Source organism: Lolium perenne, chromosome 4 (assembly GCF_019359855.2).
Source record: "Lolium perenne isolate Kyuss_39 chromosome 4, Kyuss_2.0, whole genome shotgun sequence".
NCBI lineage: Eukaryota > Viridiplantae > Streptophyta > Magnoliopsida > Poales > Poaceae > Lolium > Lolium perenne.
This window is the reverse complement of record NC_067247.2, coordinates 94,679,042-94,695,700: the sequence shown is the minus strand read 5'-3', so window position 1 is coordinate 94,695,700 and position 16,659 is coordinate 94,679,042.

Sequence of the window (16,659 nt, the reverse complement as noted above, 5' to 3'; positions counted from 1 at the left end):
TTGTCATGCTATATTTATTTGTCAATTGCCCAACTGTAATTTGTTCACCCAACATGCTATTTTTTATCGGAGAGACACCACTAGTGAACTGTGGACCCCGGTCCATTCTTTTACATCGAATACAATCTACTGCAATACTTGTTCTCACTATTTTCTGCAAACATCATCATCCACACTATACATCTAATCCTTTGTTACAGCAAGCCGGTGAGATTGACAACCTCACTGTTACGTTGGGGCAAAGTACTTTGGTTGTGTTGTGCAGGTTCCACGTTGGCGCCGGAATCTCTGGTGTTGCGCCGCACTACACTTCTCCGCCATCAACTTTCAACGTGCTTCTTGGCTCCTACTGGTTCGATAAACCTTGGTTTCTTACTGAGGGAAAACTTGCCGCTGTACGCATCACACCTTCCTCTTGGGGTTCCCAACGGACGCGTGTTGTACGCGTATCAAGGCGCCGCGCTTGGATGCGCCGCCCTCGGAGGCGACGGGCTCGGCGGCGACGGGCTCTGAGGCGCCGGGCTCGGCGGCGACGGGCTCGGCGGCGATGGGCTTGGAGGCGATGGGCTCGGAGGCGACGGGCTCGGAGGCGACGGGCTCGGAGGCGACGGGCTCAGTGGCGACGGGCTCGAAGGCGACGGGCTCGGATGCGACGGGCTCGGCGGCGATGGGCTCGGCGGCCACATGATCGGCAACGACGGGCTCGGATGCGACGGGCTCGGAGGCGACGGGCTCGGGGGCGATGGCCGCCGGCGCATTCTTCTTCTCCATCGCCGGCAGGGCTCGTACGGCGGTTGGGGTTTTTCCTTCGATTTGGAGAAGTTGATGGGACGTGAGAGGCGTGGTTTCGTGCGTGAGCGAGAATGAGACGTACTATGTGCAGAGGGAGGGAGAGAGGGGCTTACGCGTCCTAAATGCGACCCGCGTCCTACACGTCCACTATTGCACGTTTGCACCGCGACACGCGTCAACAATGGCACGTCTTCCACTTCTGCACCGCAACACGCGTCCTCCAGTCTAACCCTGGAAATTTAGATATACTCAGGTATACCCTCGAGTCATATATTAGCATTTTTTTATGTGCTCAGTTTCCCCTTGGGTGCTAATACAGGCTAGTGCAATATACTCAGTTTTACCCTCAAGTGGCTGGTCAACAGAGAGTCAACAAATGGGATTAACCACTTAAATGAGTTATTTAATGTGCAAAAAATTCCGAAAAAGAGTGGCACTTACTCATGGAGTCTTTACCACAAGTTGCAATTTCTCAAATCATAGATAAATCATAGATAAATCAAATTTTACCACAAATTGTCACTTCTCAAATCACCTAGTAGCTATGAAGGTGCATGGTTTTCCACAATAAGCCCTACCCAAAACAGCTTTCCCCAAAACATACTTTGTCTGAATGAGGCCATAATTTTCACACTCATGTATATTTGTATTGCAAATAGTTTGAGGTAGGCCAAGATGGGTTTCATTGTACAAAACACGCATTTTTCATTTTTTTCAATCTCATATTTGAATCCCTTCACAAATTCTCACAGACGCCCAACATTGCCCTAATTGGTCTAGCCTATGTCACGCGGATCGTGCCCGCTAACCGTTGATCGTATGATTTAACGGGCAGGATAACCCCTATCTCTCTCTGGTCGGGGCCACCACCCTCTCTCTCTCTGTCGGCGGTTAGCTTCCACCCTCTATGTATGCTAAAGGGCGGTTACCCAGTACGCTAAAGTTTGGTTTTCTGTATTATTTTTCACGAGCTAAATTATAAACTCTTTTAGTTATTATTTTTCACGCAAAAAATGATAAACCATCGCCGATTTGTACTTTTCACGTAAAAAATGATACACCATCACCCATTTGTTGTAGCCATTACTTTTCACGCAAAAAATGATACACCATCACCAATTTTTTGTAGCCATTACTTTCCACGCAAAAAATGATACACCATCACCCATTTCTTGTAGCCATTACTTTCCACGCAAAAAATGATGAACAATCACCGATTTCTTGTAGCCATTACGGTAAAATGATAAGCTATCATGAATTACCATTTCTTTTAGGCATTACTTTTCACAGTAAAATGATAAACTATATCACGATGTTCCATTTCCGTCAAGATAGTCCGCATTACTTTTTTGTTGAGATATACTCCCTCCGTCCACAAATAAGTATACCTTTAGCTTTTGTACTAAGTCAAATATATGATGAGATTTTGGTATAATTTGAAACTACATTTCAAAACGAATCTCGGGATACTAAATTAGTGTCATAAATGCTACTACTTTTTCCTATATATGTGGTCAAAGTTTAAAAAGTTTGACTAAACACAAAACCTAGATGACTACCCCCACAACGATCATGTCCTCCTTAATTTATTGTGTAAACCCCCACAACGGTCCCCTCCTCCTTAATTTATTGTGTAAACCCCTACAACGGTCATCTCTCCCTTATAAACACCCACAACGGCCATCCCTTGTGCCAATAGGTTCTGCCTCTCTCTTCTTCGTTTACATACACTTGATCCGTTGCCATGGCTTGCACGTCTCGGACGCGGACCGAAAGGGGAAGGGGAAGGGCGGCCGGGGTGGTGGATCATCATCATTGCCACCACCACCGTCAACACTGCCATTGATCATAGAGGAGTTCTTCATCATCGTCCATGAAGACCCTTTGGTCAAGAAGGTATGTCCGCGTTCCCACATATATGATGCATGTGATTAATTATGGGCATGTTCTAAAAAACCTTTAATTTCAAACGGATCGGCGCTCGATCTCTTTGCAGGCACTCCCAAAAAAGTTTGCGGACTATCTTGACGGTCAGGAGCCAGCTGAGGTGTATCTGCGAGCAGCTGACTGTGGTCCTCATCTCTGGACCGTGGAGGTCCTATTTGACGGTCAAGTCCGGATGTACCTCGACAAGGGCTGGGAGAATTTCGCCATCGCGCACGGTGTGGATTTTGGCTGCTTCGTACACTTCAAATATGAAGGCGATGATGTGCTCACAGCCCGCGCGAAGATACTGACGATGAAAGCGACGACGACGTGAAGCCATGCATCTATCCCCTTTAGATAAGGGGATTATGACCAAGAATATATATGTAGCTTCATATGCATCGATTTCGAGATCTAGCTATTTTCCTATATATTATGCATTTAAAAAATTATATTGCAATTTCCACCATGATTCGAGCACCACTGCCTCCAAACGATGCCGATATCGGCATGGTCAGAACGGCTATGCTCGCCGCCATTGCTAGGTCACCGTCGGGAAGCACCATGTTTAGTATAAGATTCACTTTAGATTAAGCTGCGAAAATAGTCACCTGCTATTGGCTAAGGTGGCCCCACAGAGCGGCTCTATATGATATTCTCTAAATAAATAGACGACCCCAGCGGTCATTGGCTGCAGAGGCCCCACAGAGCGGGAATATATGATTTTCTCTAAATAAATAGAAGACCCCACTGGTCATTGGCTGCGGCAGCCCCACAGAGCGGTAATATATGTCTTTTCCTGAAAAATAGACGACCCCACTGGTCATTGGCTGCGGCAGCCACACAGAGCGGTTATATATGTCTTTTCCTGAAAAATAGATGACCCCACTGGTCATTGGCTGCGGCAGCCCTATAGAGCGGCCCCATTTGTCATTGGCAGCACCGCGTATACAATCAGGAAATAAAACGGCCCACGCGTCAGCGACAAATGGATGGCTACCCGTCAGCACGAGACGGTCAGAGAGGAACTGCCCTCTATGCAGCCCCACCCGTCAGATTAACGGTAACGGTAAGGCCTCTGACCTGAAGGCAACCCTCCCGTCCGAGGGGTTTTAAACTAGAGGGAGGAGAAAACTGAGGAAAAGTTAAGAGGCTGGGGAAAACTGAGCACAACTAAGGAACCAGGGGCACGAAAATAGAAATCCCTTTATCTTATTGGAGAGACACCACTAGTGAACTGTGGACCCTGGTCCATTCTTTTACATCTGAAATACAATCTACTGCAATCATTGTTCTCTACTGTTCTTTGCAAACAAACATCATTCTCCACACCATACGTTTAATCCTTTGTTTACAGCAAGCCGGTGAGATTGACAACCTCACTGTTAAGTTGGGGCAAAGTATTTTGATTGTGTTGTGCAGGTTCCACGTTGGTGCCGGAATCCCTGGTGTTGCATCGCACTACACTCCTCCACCAACAACCTTCACGTGGCCTTCATCTCCTACTGGTTCGATAACCTTGGTTTCTTACTGAGGGAAAACTTGATGCTGTACGCATCACACCTTCCTCTTGGGGTTCCCAACGGATGTGTGCTTCACGCGTTATCACAGCTTTTTTGCCGCACTTCTTGAAGTTGCCCTTCTTAGGTTTGCCTTGCTTCTTGAAACTGGTGGTCTTGTTGACCATCAACACTTGGTGCTCTTTCTGTATCTCAATTTCAGCAGATTTCAACATAGAGAAGAGTTCAGGTAACTCTTTGTTCATGTTCTGTATGTTGTAGTTCATCACGAAGTTCTTGTAACTTGGTGGCAGTGATTGGAGGACACGATGAATACCCAGCTGGTTAGGAAACACTATCCCCGAGTCACTGAGCTTCTTCACGTGCGCGGACATAGCGAGCACGTGCTCACTAACGGAGCTGCCCTCTTCCATCATACAGCCAAAGAAGTGTTTCGATGCCTCATAGCTTTCCACGACCGCATGAGTTTGAAAAATAGTTTTCAACTCATTGACCAGCTCATAAGGGTCGTGGTGCTCAAAACGCTTTTGGAGCTCCGCCTCTAGGCTGCACAGGATTGCACACTGAACTTGAGAGTACCGAGTCACCCGAGTCTCGTAAACATTCTTTTCGTCCTTGGATACTGTAGGTGGTGGTGGGGGACCTAGCGGTGCATCGAGCACATATTGCAGATTTCCGCCATTGAGGAAAATCCTCACATGACGGAACCAGTCGGTGAAGTTGCTACCATTGCTTTTTAAGCTTTTCTTTCTCTAGGAACTGGTTAAAATTGATTGATGGGGACGCCATGATCTACAACATATTTGCAAAGAGTTTGGACTAAGTTTATGATAAATTGAGTTCAAATGTTAATTCTAAAATTAAACTAGGTGAACTCCCACTCAAAACAATATCCCTCACATTGTCTTAGTGATCACACGAACTAAATCCAGTACACCAAGTCCGATCATCACGAGCCAAGATGTAACTTCAAAGGCGAACACTCAAAGTGTTCATCATATCAATTATATGACTCATGCTCTACCTTTCGGTATCCCGTGTTCCGAGACCATGTCTGTACATGCTAGGCTCGTCAAGGCAACCTTAGTATCCGCGTGTGCAAAACTGGCTTGCACCCGTTGTATGCACATGTAGAATCTATCACACCCGATCATCACGTGATGCTTCGAAACGACAAGTCTTAGCAACGGTGCATACTAAGGATGAACACTTTATTATCTTGATATTTAGTGAGAGGGATCATCTTATAATGCTACCGTCGCGATCTAAGCAATATAAGATGCATAAAAGGATTAACATCACATGCAATTCATATGTGATATGATATGGCCCTTTTGTGTTTGCGCCTTTGATCTTCATCTCCAAAGCACGGACATGATCTCCATCATCAACGGGCATGATCTCCATCATCGTCGGTGTAGCGTCAAGGTCAATGGCGCCGTCTTCATGGTTGTTCTCCCATGTAGCAACTATTACACTACTTTGAAATAATACATCAACATGAAATTTAAAGACAACCATAAGGCTCCTGCCGGTTGCCACAATACAATAATGATCATCTCATACATATTCATCATCACATCATGGCCATATCACATCCCCAAACCCTGCAAAATCAAGTTAGACGCCTCTAATTTGGTTTGCATATTTTACGTGGTTTAGGGTTTTCGAGTAAGATCCAATCTACCTACGAACATGAACCACAACGGTGATACTAGTATTGTCAATAGAAAGAGTAAATTGAATCTTCACTATGGTGGGAGAGACAGACACCCGCAAAGCCACTTATGCAATACAAGTTGCATGTCGAACGTGGAGCAAATCTCATGAACGCGGTCATGTAAAGTTAGCCCGAGCCGCTTCATCCCACCATCCCGCAAGATGCAAAGTACACGAACTAAAGACAACAAAGCATCAACGCCCAAAAAACCATTGTGTTCAACTCGTGCAACCAATCTATGCATAGACACGGCTCTGATACCACTGATGGGATTCGTAGCATAGAAAACAAAAAAATTCCTACCACAAGAACGAAAACCAAGCCAAGATGCAATCTAGAAGATGGGAGCAACGAGAAGATCATGAGACTAACCCTCGAAGATTTCCAAAGCCTACGAGATTAGATCTCGTTGTTGCAGAAGATGATCACTTACCGCTTTCAAAAGCGCGTAGAAGATCTTGACGGTGCCATAGTCGGGCAGCACCTCCGTACTCGGTCACACGTTCGGTGTTGATGACGACGTCCTTCTCCCCGTTCCAGCGGGCAGCGGAAGTAGTAGATCCTCCTCGGAATCCCGACAGCACTACGGCGTGGTGGCGGTGGTGGTGGAGAACTCCGGCAGAGCTTCGCCTAAGCGCTACTAGAGTTGTATGAGGGGAGGGCGGCTAGGGTTTGGGGAGAGGGGGGCACCGGCCTTGGTGCCTCTATGGGGTGCGACCAAGGTGGCTTTGGTGTGTCCGGCCCCCTCCCCTTGTCCCTCATTATATAGGTGGAACCCCCAAGGGTTTGCCCAAAGTCTTTGAATAAGACCCCAATTCAAAACTGCCATATGGACGAATCCTACTTGGGGTGGGACTCTCCCCTTTCCCTTTGGTGGGGTGGCTGGCCCCCTTAGGTGGAGTCCACCTGGGACTCCTCCTCCCTTTGGCTGGCCGGCCAAGCTTGGTGGAGTCCCAACTCCACCTTCCATGGTGATTTCTTCTGGACTTTTTGAAGGAGATATGCCCTAGAGGCAATGATAAAGTGGTTATTATTTATATCTTTATGTTTATGATAAATGTTTATATATCATGCTAGAATTGTATTAACCGAAACATTAGTACATGTGTGATATGTAGACAAACAAGAAGTCCCTAGTATGCCTCTTAAACTAGCTTGTTGATTAATAGATGATTAGTTTCATAATCATGAACATTGGATGTTATTAATAACAAGGTTATGTCATTGTGTGAATGATATAATGGACACACCCAATTAAGCGTAGCATAAGATCTCGTCATTAAGTTATTTGCTATAAGCTTTCGATACATAGTTACCTAGTCCTTATGACCATGAGATCATGTAAATCACTTATACCGGAAAGGTACTTTGATTACACCAAACACCACTGCGTAAATGGGTGGCTATAAAGGTGGGATTAAGTATCCGGAAAGTATGAGTTGAGGCATATGGATCAACAGTGGGATTTGTCCATCCCGATGACGGATAGATATACTCTGGGCCCTCTCGGTGGAATGTCGTCTAATGTCTTGCAAGCATATGAATGAGTTCATAAGAGACCACATACCACGGTACGAGTAAAGAGTACTTGTCAGGAGACGAGGTTGAACAAGGTATAGAGTGATACCGAAGATCAAACCTCGGACAAGTAAAATATCGCGAGACAAAGGGAATTGGTAATATATGTGTATGGTTCATTCGATCACTAAAGTCATCGTTGAATATGTGGGAGCCATTATGGATCTCCAGATCCCGCTATTGGTTATTGGTCGGAGTGAGTACTCAACCATGTCCGCATAGTTCTCGAACCGTAGGGTGACACACTTAAAGTTGGATGTTGAAATGGTAGCACTTGAATTATGGAATGAAGTTCGAATATTTGTTCGGAGTCCCGGATGAGATCCCGAACATCACGAGGAGTTCCGGAATGGTCCGGAGAATAAGATTCATATATAGGATGTCATTTTATGTGAAATAAAATTGTCGCGGAAGGTTCTATGGAAGGTTCTAGAAGGTTCTAGAAAAGTCCGGAAGAAACCACCAAGGAAGGTGGAGTCCACATGGGACTCCACCACCATGGCCGGCCAGCCCTAGATGGGGTGGAGTCCCAAGTGGACTCCACCATAGGGGGCCGGCCACCCCCACATGGGAGGTGGGAATCCCACCTTTGGGTGGGAGTCCTAGTTGGGCTAGGTTTCCCCTCCTATGGAAGGTTTTGGTTTCGGGTCTTATTCGAAGACTTGGACACCAACACTTGGGATCCACCTATATAATGAGGGGCCAAGGGAGGGGGCCGGCCACCCCAAGACCATAAGCTGGCCGCCCCCCTTGAGTGGCCGGCCACCCCCTCCCAAACCCTAGCTTTGCTCCTCCACTCCATATTGCCCGCATAGCTTAGCGAAGCTCCGCCGGACTTCTACACCGCCACCGACACCACGCCGTCGTGCTGTCGGATTCAAGAGGAGCTACTACTTCCGCTGCCCGCTGGAACGGGGAGGTGGACGTCATCTTCATCAACAACCGAACGTGTGACCGAGTACGGAGGTGCTGCCCGTTCGTGGCGCCGGAACCGATCGTGATCAAGATCTTCTACGCGCTTTTGCAAGCGGCAAGTGATCGTCTACCGCAGCAACAAGAGCCTCCTCTTGTAGGCTTTGGAATCTCTTCAAGGGTGAGACTCGATACCCCTCGTTGCTACCGTCTTCTAGATTGCATCTTGGCTTGGATTGCGTGTTCGCGGTAGGAAAATTTTTGTTTTCTATGCAACGTTATCCTACAGTGGTATCAGAGCCGTGTCTATGCATAGATGGTTGCACGAGTAGAACACAATGGTTTGTGGGCGTTGATGCTCTTGTTATCTTTAGTTTGAGTACTTTGCATCTTTATGGCATAGTGGGATGAAGCGGCTCGGACTAACTTTACATGACCGCGTTCATGAGACTTGTTCCTCGTTCGACATGCAACTTGTATTGCATAAGAGGCTTTGCGGGTGTCTGTTCTCTCCTACTCTAGGAAAGATTCAATTTACTCTTCTATTGAAAACATTAGTATCAACGTTGTGGTTCATGTTCGTAGGTAGATTAGATCTCTCTCGAAAACCCTAAACCACGTAAAATATGCAAACCAAATTAGAGACGTCTAACTTGTTTTTTGCAGGGTTTGGTGATGTGATATGGCCATAATGTGATGATGAATATGTATGAGATGATCATTATTGTATTGTGGCAACCGGCAGGAGCCTTATGGTTGTCTTTAAATTTCATGTTGAGTAGTATTTCAAAGTAGTTGTAATAGTTGCTACATGGAGGACAATCATGAAGATGGCGCCATTGACCTTGACGCTACGCCGACGATGACGGAGATCATGCCCGAAGATGATGGAGATCATATCCGTGCTTTGGAGATGAAGATCAAAGGCGCAAGAACAAAAGGGCCATATCATATCACATATGAACTGCATGTGATGTTAATCCTTTTTATGCATCTTATTTTGCTTAGATCGCGACGGTAGCATTATAAGATGATCCCTCACTAAAATCTCAAGATAATAAAGTGTTCATCCTTAGTAGCACCGTTGCCAAGTCTTGTCGTTTCGAAGCACCTCGTGATGATCGGGTGTGATAGATTCAATAAGTACATATGACGGGTGCAAGACAGTTTTGCACATGCGGATACTAAGGTGGCCTTGACGAGCCTAGCATGTACAGACATGGTCTCGGAACACGTGATACCGAAAGGTAGAGCATGAATCATATGGTTGATATGATGAACACTTTGAGTGTTCGCCATTGAAATCACACCTTTTCTCGTGATGATCGGGTTTAGGTGCGGTGGATTTGGTTCGTGTGATCACTAAGACAATGCGAGGGATATTGTTTTGAGTGGGAGTTCACTTAGGTTTTTAATTATGTTGAATTAAAATTTGAACTCAATTTGTCATAAACTTAGTCTAAACTATTGCAAATATATGTTGTAGAGATGGCGTCCCCAATCAATTTTAATCAGTTCATAGAGAAAGAGAAACTTAAGAGCAACGGTAGCAACTTCACCGAGGGGTTCCGTCATGTGAGGATCTTCCTCTCTGGCGGAAATCTTCAATTTGTGCTTGATGCACCGCTTGGTGAACCTCCTGCAGAAGATGTATCCGATGAAGTAAATGCTGTTTACGCAACTCGGAAAACTCGGTACTCTCAAGTTCAGTGTGCCATCCTGTGCAGCCTGGAATCCGATCTTCAAAAACGTTTTGAGCACCATGATCCTCATGAGTTGATGAATGAGCTGAAAGCTATATTCGAGACTCATGCGGCCGTGGAATGCTATGAAGCATCGAAACATTTCTTCAGCTGTATGATGGAAGAAGGCAGCTCCGTTAGTGAGCACATGCTCGCCATGACCGGGCATGCGAAGAAACTCAGTGACTTGGGAATAGTGATTCCTAACAGACTGGGGATTAATCGTGTCCTTCAATCACTGCCACCAAGTTACAAGAACTTTGTGATGAACTACAATATGCAGAACATGAACAAGGAGTTACCTGAACTTTTTGGCATGCTAAAAGCTGCTGAGATTGAGATCAAGAAAGAGCACCAAGTGTTGATGGTCAACAAGACCACCAGTTTCAAGAAACAGGGCAAGTCTAAGGGAAAATTCAAGAAGGGTGGCAAGAAAGCTGCCACGCCTCCTATGAAACCTAAGAACGGCCCTAAGCCTGATGCTGAGTGCTATTACTGCAAGGAGAAGGGACACTGGAAGCGTAATTGCTCCAAGTATCTGGCTGATCTGAAGAGCGGCCTTGTCAAGAAGAAGAAAGAAGGTATATTTGATATACATGTTATAGATGTTCATTTCACTGGTTCTCGTTCTAGTACCTGGGTATTTGATACTGGTTCGGTTGCTCATATTTGTAACTCGAAACAGGAACTAAAGAATAAACGACAACTGCTGAAAGATGAAGTGACGATGCGCGTTGGAAACGGATCCAAGGTCAATGTGATCGCAGTCGGCACACTTCCTCTACATCTACCTTCGGGATTAGTTTTAAGCCTAAATAATTGCTATTATGTACCTCCGTTGAGCATGAACATTATATCTGGATCTTGTTTAATGCAAGACGGTTATTCATTCAAGTCTGAGAATAATGGTTGTTCTATTTTTATGAATAATATCTTTTATGGTCGAGCACCACAAAAGAATGGCTTATTTCTGTTAGATCTCGATAGTAGTGATACGCACATACATAACATTGATGCTAAGCGAATTAAACTTAATGATAATTCTACTTATATGTGGCACTATCGTCTTGGTCATATTGGAGTGAAACGCATGAAGAAACTCCATACTGATGGATTACTTGAATCACTTGACTTTGAGTCACTTGATAGATGCGAAGCATGTCTAATGGGAAAAATGACAAAGACTCCATTTTCTGGTATGATGGAGCGAGCTACTGACTTATTGGAAATCATACATACCGATGTATGTGGACCAATGAGCGTAGCATCGCGCGGTGGTTATCGTTATGTTCTAACCTTCACAGATGATCTGAGTAGATATGGGTATATCTATTTCATGAAACATAAATCCGAAACTTTCGAGAAGTTTAAGGAATTTCAAAGTGAAGTAGAAAATCAACGTAACAAGAAGATCAAATTTCTACGATCTGATCGTGGAGGTGAATATCTGAGTTATGAGTTTGGCATGCATTTAAAGAAATGCGGAATACTTTCACAATTGACACCGCCGGGAACACCTCAACGAAACGGTGTGTCCGAACGTCGTAATCGAACTCTCTTAGATATGGTTCGTAGTATGATGTCTCTTACTGATTTGCCGTTATCATTTTGGAGTTATGCATTAGAGACAGCCGCATTCACTTTAAATAGAGCACCATCAAAATCCGTAGAAACGACACCGTATGAATTATGGTTTAATAAGAAACCTAAGCTGTCGTTCCTGAAAGTTTGGGGTTGCGAAGCCTATGTAAAGAAGTTACAACCGGACAAGCTAGAACCCAAAGCGGAGAAATGCGTCTTCATAGGTTACCCTAAGGAAACTATAGGGTACACTTTCTATCACAGATCCGAAGGCAAAATCTTTGTTGCTAAGAACGGAACCTTTCTTGAGAAAGAATTTCTCACTAAAGAAGTGACTGGAAGAAAAGTAGAACTCGATGAGATTGATGAATCTATACTCGTTGATCAGAGTAGCGCAGTACCGGAAGTTGTACCTGTACCGCCTACACCGGCAACAGAGGAAGCTAATGATAATGATCATGAAACTTCGAACGAGGAAACTACTGAACCTCGCAGATCGACAAGGGAACGTGCCACTCCTGATTGGTATGATCCTTGTCTAAATGTCATGATTATAGATAACAATGATGAGGACCCTGCGACGTATGAAGAAGCGATGATGAGCCCAGATTCCAACAAATGGCAAGAAGCCATGAAATCCGAAATGGGATCCATGTATGATAACAAAGTATGGACTTTGGTAGACTTACCTGATAGCCGAAAGGCTGTCGAGAATAAATGGATCTTCAAGAGAAAAACAGATGCTGATGGTAATATTACTGTCTATAAAGCTCGACTTGTCGCAAAGGGTTTCCGACAAATTCAAGGAGTTGACTACGATGAGACTTTCTCACATGTAGCGAAGCTAAAATCTGTGAGGATTTTGTTAGCAATAGCTGCATTTTTCGATTATGAGATTTGGCAGATGGATGTCAAAACGGCGTTCCTTAATGGAGACATTGAGGAAGAGTTGTATATGGTACAACCCAAAGGTTTTGTCGATCCTAAAAATGCTGACAAAGTATGCAAACTTCAGCGTTCAATCTATGGACTGAAGCAAGCATCAAGAAGTTGGAACCGACGCTTTGATAAGGTGATCAAAGACTTCGGGTTTATACAGTGTCATGGAGAGGCCTGTATTTACAAGAAAGTGAGTGGGAGCTCTGTAGCATTCCTGATATTATATGTAGATGACATATTATTGATCGGGAATGATATAGAACTATTAAGCAGTGTTAAGGGTTATTTGAATAATAGTTTTTCAATGAAAGACCATGGTGAAGCATCGTATATATTAGGCATCAAGATTTATAGAGATAGATCAAGACGCCTAATAGGGCTATCACAGAGTACATATCTGGACAAGATTCTAAAAAAGTTTAGAATGGACGAAAGTAAGAAAGGGTTCTTACCTATGTTACCAGGCAAGGTATTGAGTAAAACTCAAGGACCGGCTACGGCAGAAGAAAGAGAAAGGATGTGTAACATCCCCTATGCTTCGGCAGTAGGCTCTATTATGTATGCCATGCTATGTACAAGACCGGATATAGCACATGCTGTTAGTTTGACTAGCAGATATCAAAGTGATCCAGAATGGAACATCGACAGCGGTCAAGAATATCCTGAAGTACTTGAATAGAACTAAGGATATGTTTCTTTGTTATGGAGGTGACCAAGAGCTCGTTGGAACAAGTTACACCGATGCAAGTTGGAACACTGATCCCGATGACTCTAAGTCACAATGCGGGTACGTGTTTATATTGAATGGTGCAGATAAGCTGGGCAAGCTCGAAGCAGTGCACGGTGGCGAAGTCTTCAACAGAATCAGAGTACATAGCGGCTTCAGAGGCTTCATCAGAAGCGGTATGGATGAAGAGGTTCATTGTAGAGCTCGGTGTGGTTCCTAGTGCATTGGACCCATTAATCATTTACTGTGATAACATGGGTGCCATCGCCAATGCACAAGAGCCAAGGTCACACAAGAGGCTGAAGCATATCAAGCTGCGTTACCACTCGATTCGCGAGTACATCGAAGATGGAGAAGTAAAGATTTGCAAAGTACACACTGATCTGAATGTAGCAGATCCGTTGACTAAAGCTCTCCCTAGGGCAAAGCATGACCAACACCAGAATGCCATGGGTGTTAGGTATATTACAATGTAATCTAGATTATTGACTCTAGTGCAAGTGGGAGACTGAAGGAGATATGCCCTAGAGGCAATGATAAAGTGGTTATTATTTATATCTTTATGTTTATGATAAATGTTTATATATCATGCTAGAATTGTATTAACCGAAACATTAGTACATGTGTGATATGTAGACAAACAAGAAGTCCCTAGTATGCCTCTTAAACTAGCTTGTTGATTAATAGATGATTAGTTTCATAATCATGAACATTGGATGTTATTAATAACAAGGTTATGTCATTGTGTGAATGATATAATGGACACACCCAATTAAGCGTAGCATAAGATCTCGTCATTAAGTTATTTGCTATAAGCTTTCGATACATAGTTACCTAGTCCTTATGACCATGAGATCATGTAAATCACTTATACCGGAAAGGTACTTTGATTACACCAAACACCACTGCGTAAATGGGTGGCTATAAAGGTGGGATTAAGTATCCGGAAAGTATGAGTTGAGGCATATGGATCAACAGTGGGATTTGTCCATCCCGATGACGGATAGATATACTCTGGGCCCTCTCGGTGGAATGTCGTCTAATGTCTTGCAAGCATATGAATGAGTTCATAAGAGACCACATACCACGGTACGAGTAAAGAGTACTTGTCAGGAGACGAGGTTGAACAAGGTATAGAGTGATACCGAAGATCAAACCTCGGACAAGTAAAATATCGCGAGACAAAGGGAATTGGTAATATATGTGTATGGTTCATTCGATCACTAAAGTCATCGTTGAATATGTGGGAGCCATTATGGATCTCCAGATCCCGCTATTGGTTATTGGTCGGAGTGAGTACTCAACCATGTCCGCATAGTTCTCGAACCGTAGGGTGACACACTTAAAGTTGGATGTTGAAATGGTAGCACTTAAATTATGGAATGAAGTTCGAATATTTGTTCGGAGTCCCGGATGAGATCCCGGACATCACGAGGAGTTCCGGAATGGTCCGGAGAATAAGATTCATATATAGGATGTCATTTTATGTGAAATAAAATTGTCGCGGAAGGTTCTATGGAAGGTTCTAGAAGGTTCTAGAAAAGTCCGGAAGAAACCACCAAGGAAGGTGGAGTCCACATGGGACTCCACCACCATGGCCGGCCAGCCCTAGATGGGGTGGAGTCCCAAGTGGACTCCACCATAGGGGGCCGGCCACCCCCCACATGGGAGGTGGGAATCCCACCTTTGGGTGGGAGTCCTAGTTGGGCTAGGTTTCCCCCCTCCTATGGAAGGTTTTGGTTTCGGGTCTTATTCGAAGACTTGGACACCAACACTTGGGATCCACCTATATAATGAGGGGCCAAGGGAGGGGGCCGGCCACCCCAAGACCATAAGCTGGCCGCCCCCCTTGAGTGGCCGGCCACCCCCTCCCAAACCCTAGCTTTGCTCCTCCACTCCATATTGCCCGCATAGCTTAGCGAAGCTCCGCCGGACTTCTACACCGCCACCGACACCACGCCGTCGTGCTGTCGGATTCAAGAGGAGCTACTACTTCCGCTGCCCGCTGGAACGGGGAGGTGGACGTCGTCTTCATCAACAACCGAACGTGTGACCGAGTACGGAGGTGCTGCCCGTTCGTGGCGCCGGAACCGATCGTGATCAAGATCTTCTACGCGCTTTTGCAAGCGGCAAGTGATCGTCTACCGCAGCAACAAGAGCCTCCTCTTGTAGGCTTTGGAATCTCTTCAAGGGTGAGACTCGATACCCCCTCGTTGCTACCGTCTTCTAGATTGCATCTTGGCTTGGATTGCGTGTTCGCGGTAGGAAAATTTTTGTTTTCTATGCAACGTTATCCTACACTTTTCTAGAACCTTCTAGAAACTTCCATAAATACACCAGATCATTTTCAAACTTAGAAAATGACTTCCTATATACAAATCTTATTCTCCGGACCATTCTCCTCGTGATGTCCTGTATCCCATCCGAGACTCCGAACAAACATTCGAACTCCATTCCATATTCCTTATCTACTTAAAACGACATCAAACCTTAAGTGTGTCACCCTACGGTTCGTGAACTATGCAGACATAGTTGAGACTCTTCTCCGACCAATAACCAATAGCGGGATCTGGAGATCCATAATGGCTCCCACATATTCAACGATAACTTAGTGATCGATTGAACCATTTACATACGATACCGATTCCCTTTGTCTTGCGATATTTTACTTGTCCGAGGTTTGATCATCGATATCTCCATACCTTGTTCAACCTCGTCTCCGACAAGTACTCTTTACTTGTACCGTGGTATGTCATCTCTAATGAACCATTCATATGCTTGCAAGCTAATCAGACGACATTCCACCGAGAGGGCCCAGAGTATATCTATCCGTCATCGAGATGGACAATATCCCACTCTTGATCCATATGCCTCAACTCATACTTTCCGGATACCTAATCTCACCTTTATAACCACTCATTTACGCAGTGGCGTTTGATGTAATCAAAGTACCCTTCCGGTATAAGTGATTTACATGATCTCATGGTCGAAGGACTAGGTAACTATGTATCGAAAGCTTATAGTAAATTGAACTTAATGACGTGATCTTATGCTACGCTTAATTGGGTGTGTCCATTACATCATTCATCTAATGACATAACATTGTTATTAATAACATCCAATGTTCATGATCATGAAACTATGATAATCTATTAATCAACAAGCTAGTTATACAAGAGGCTTACTAGGGACTCCTTGTTGTTTACATAACACACATGTATC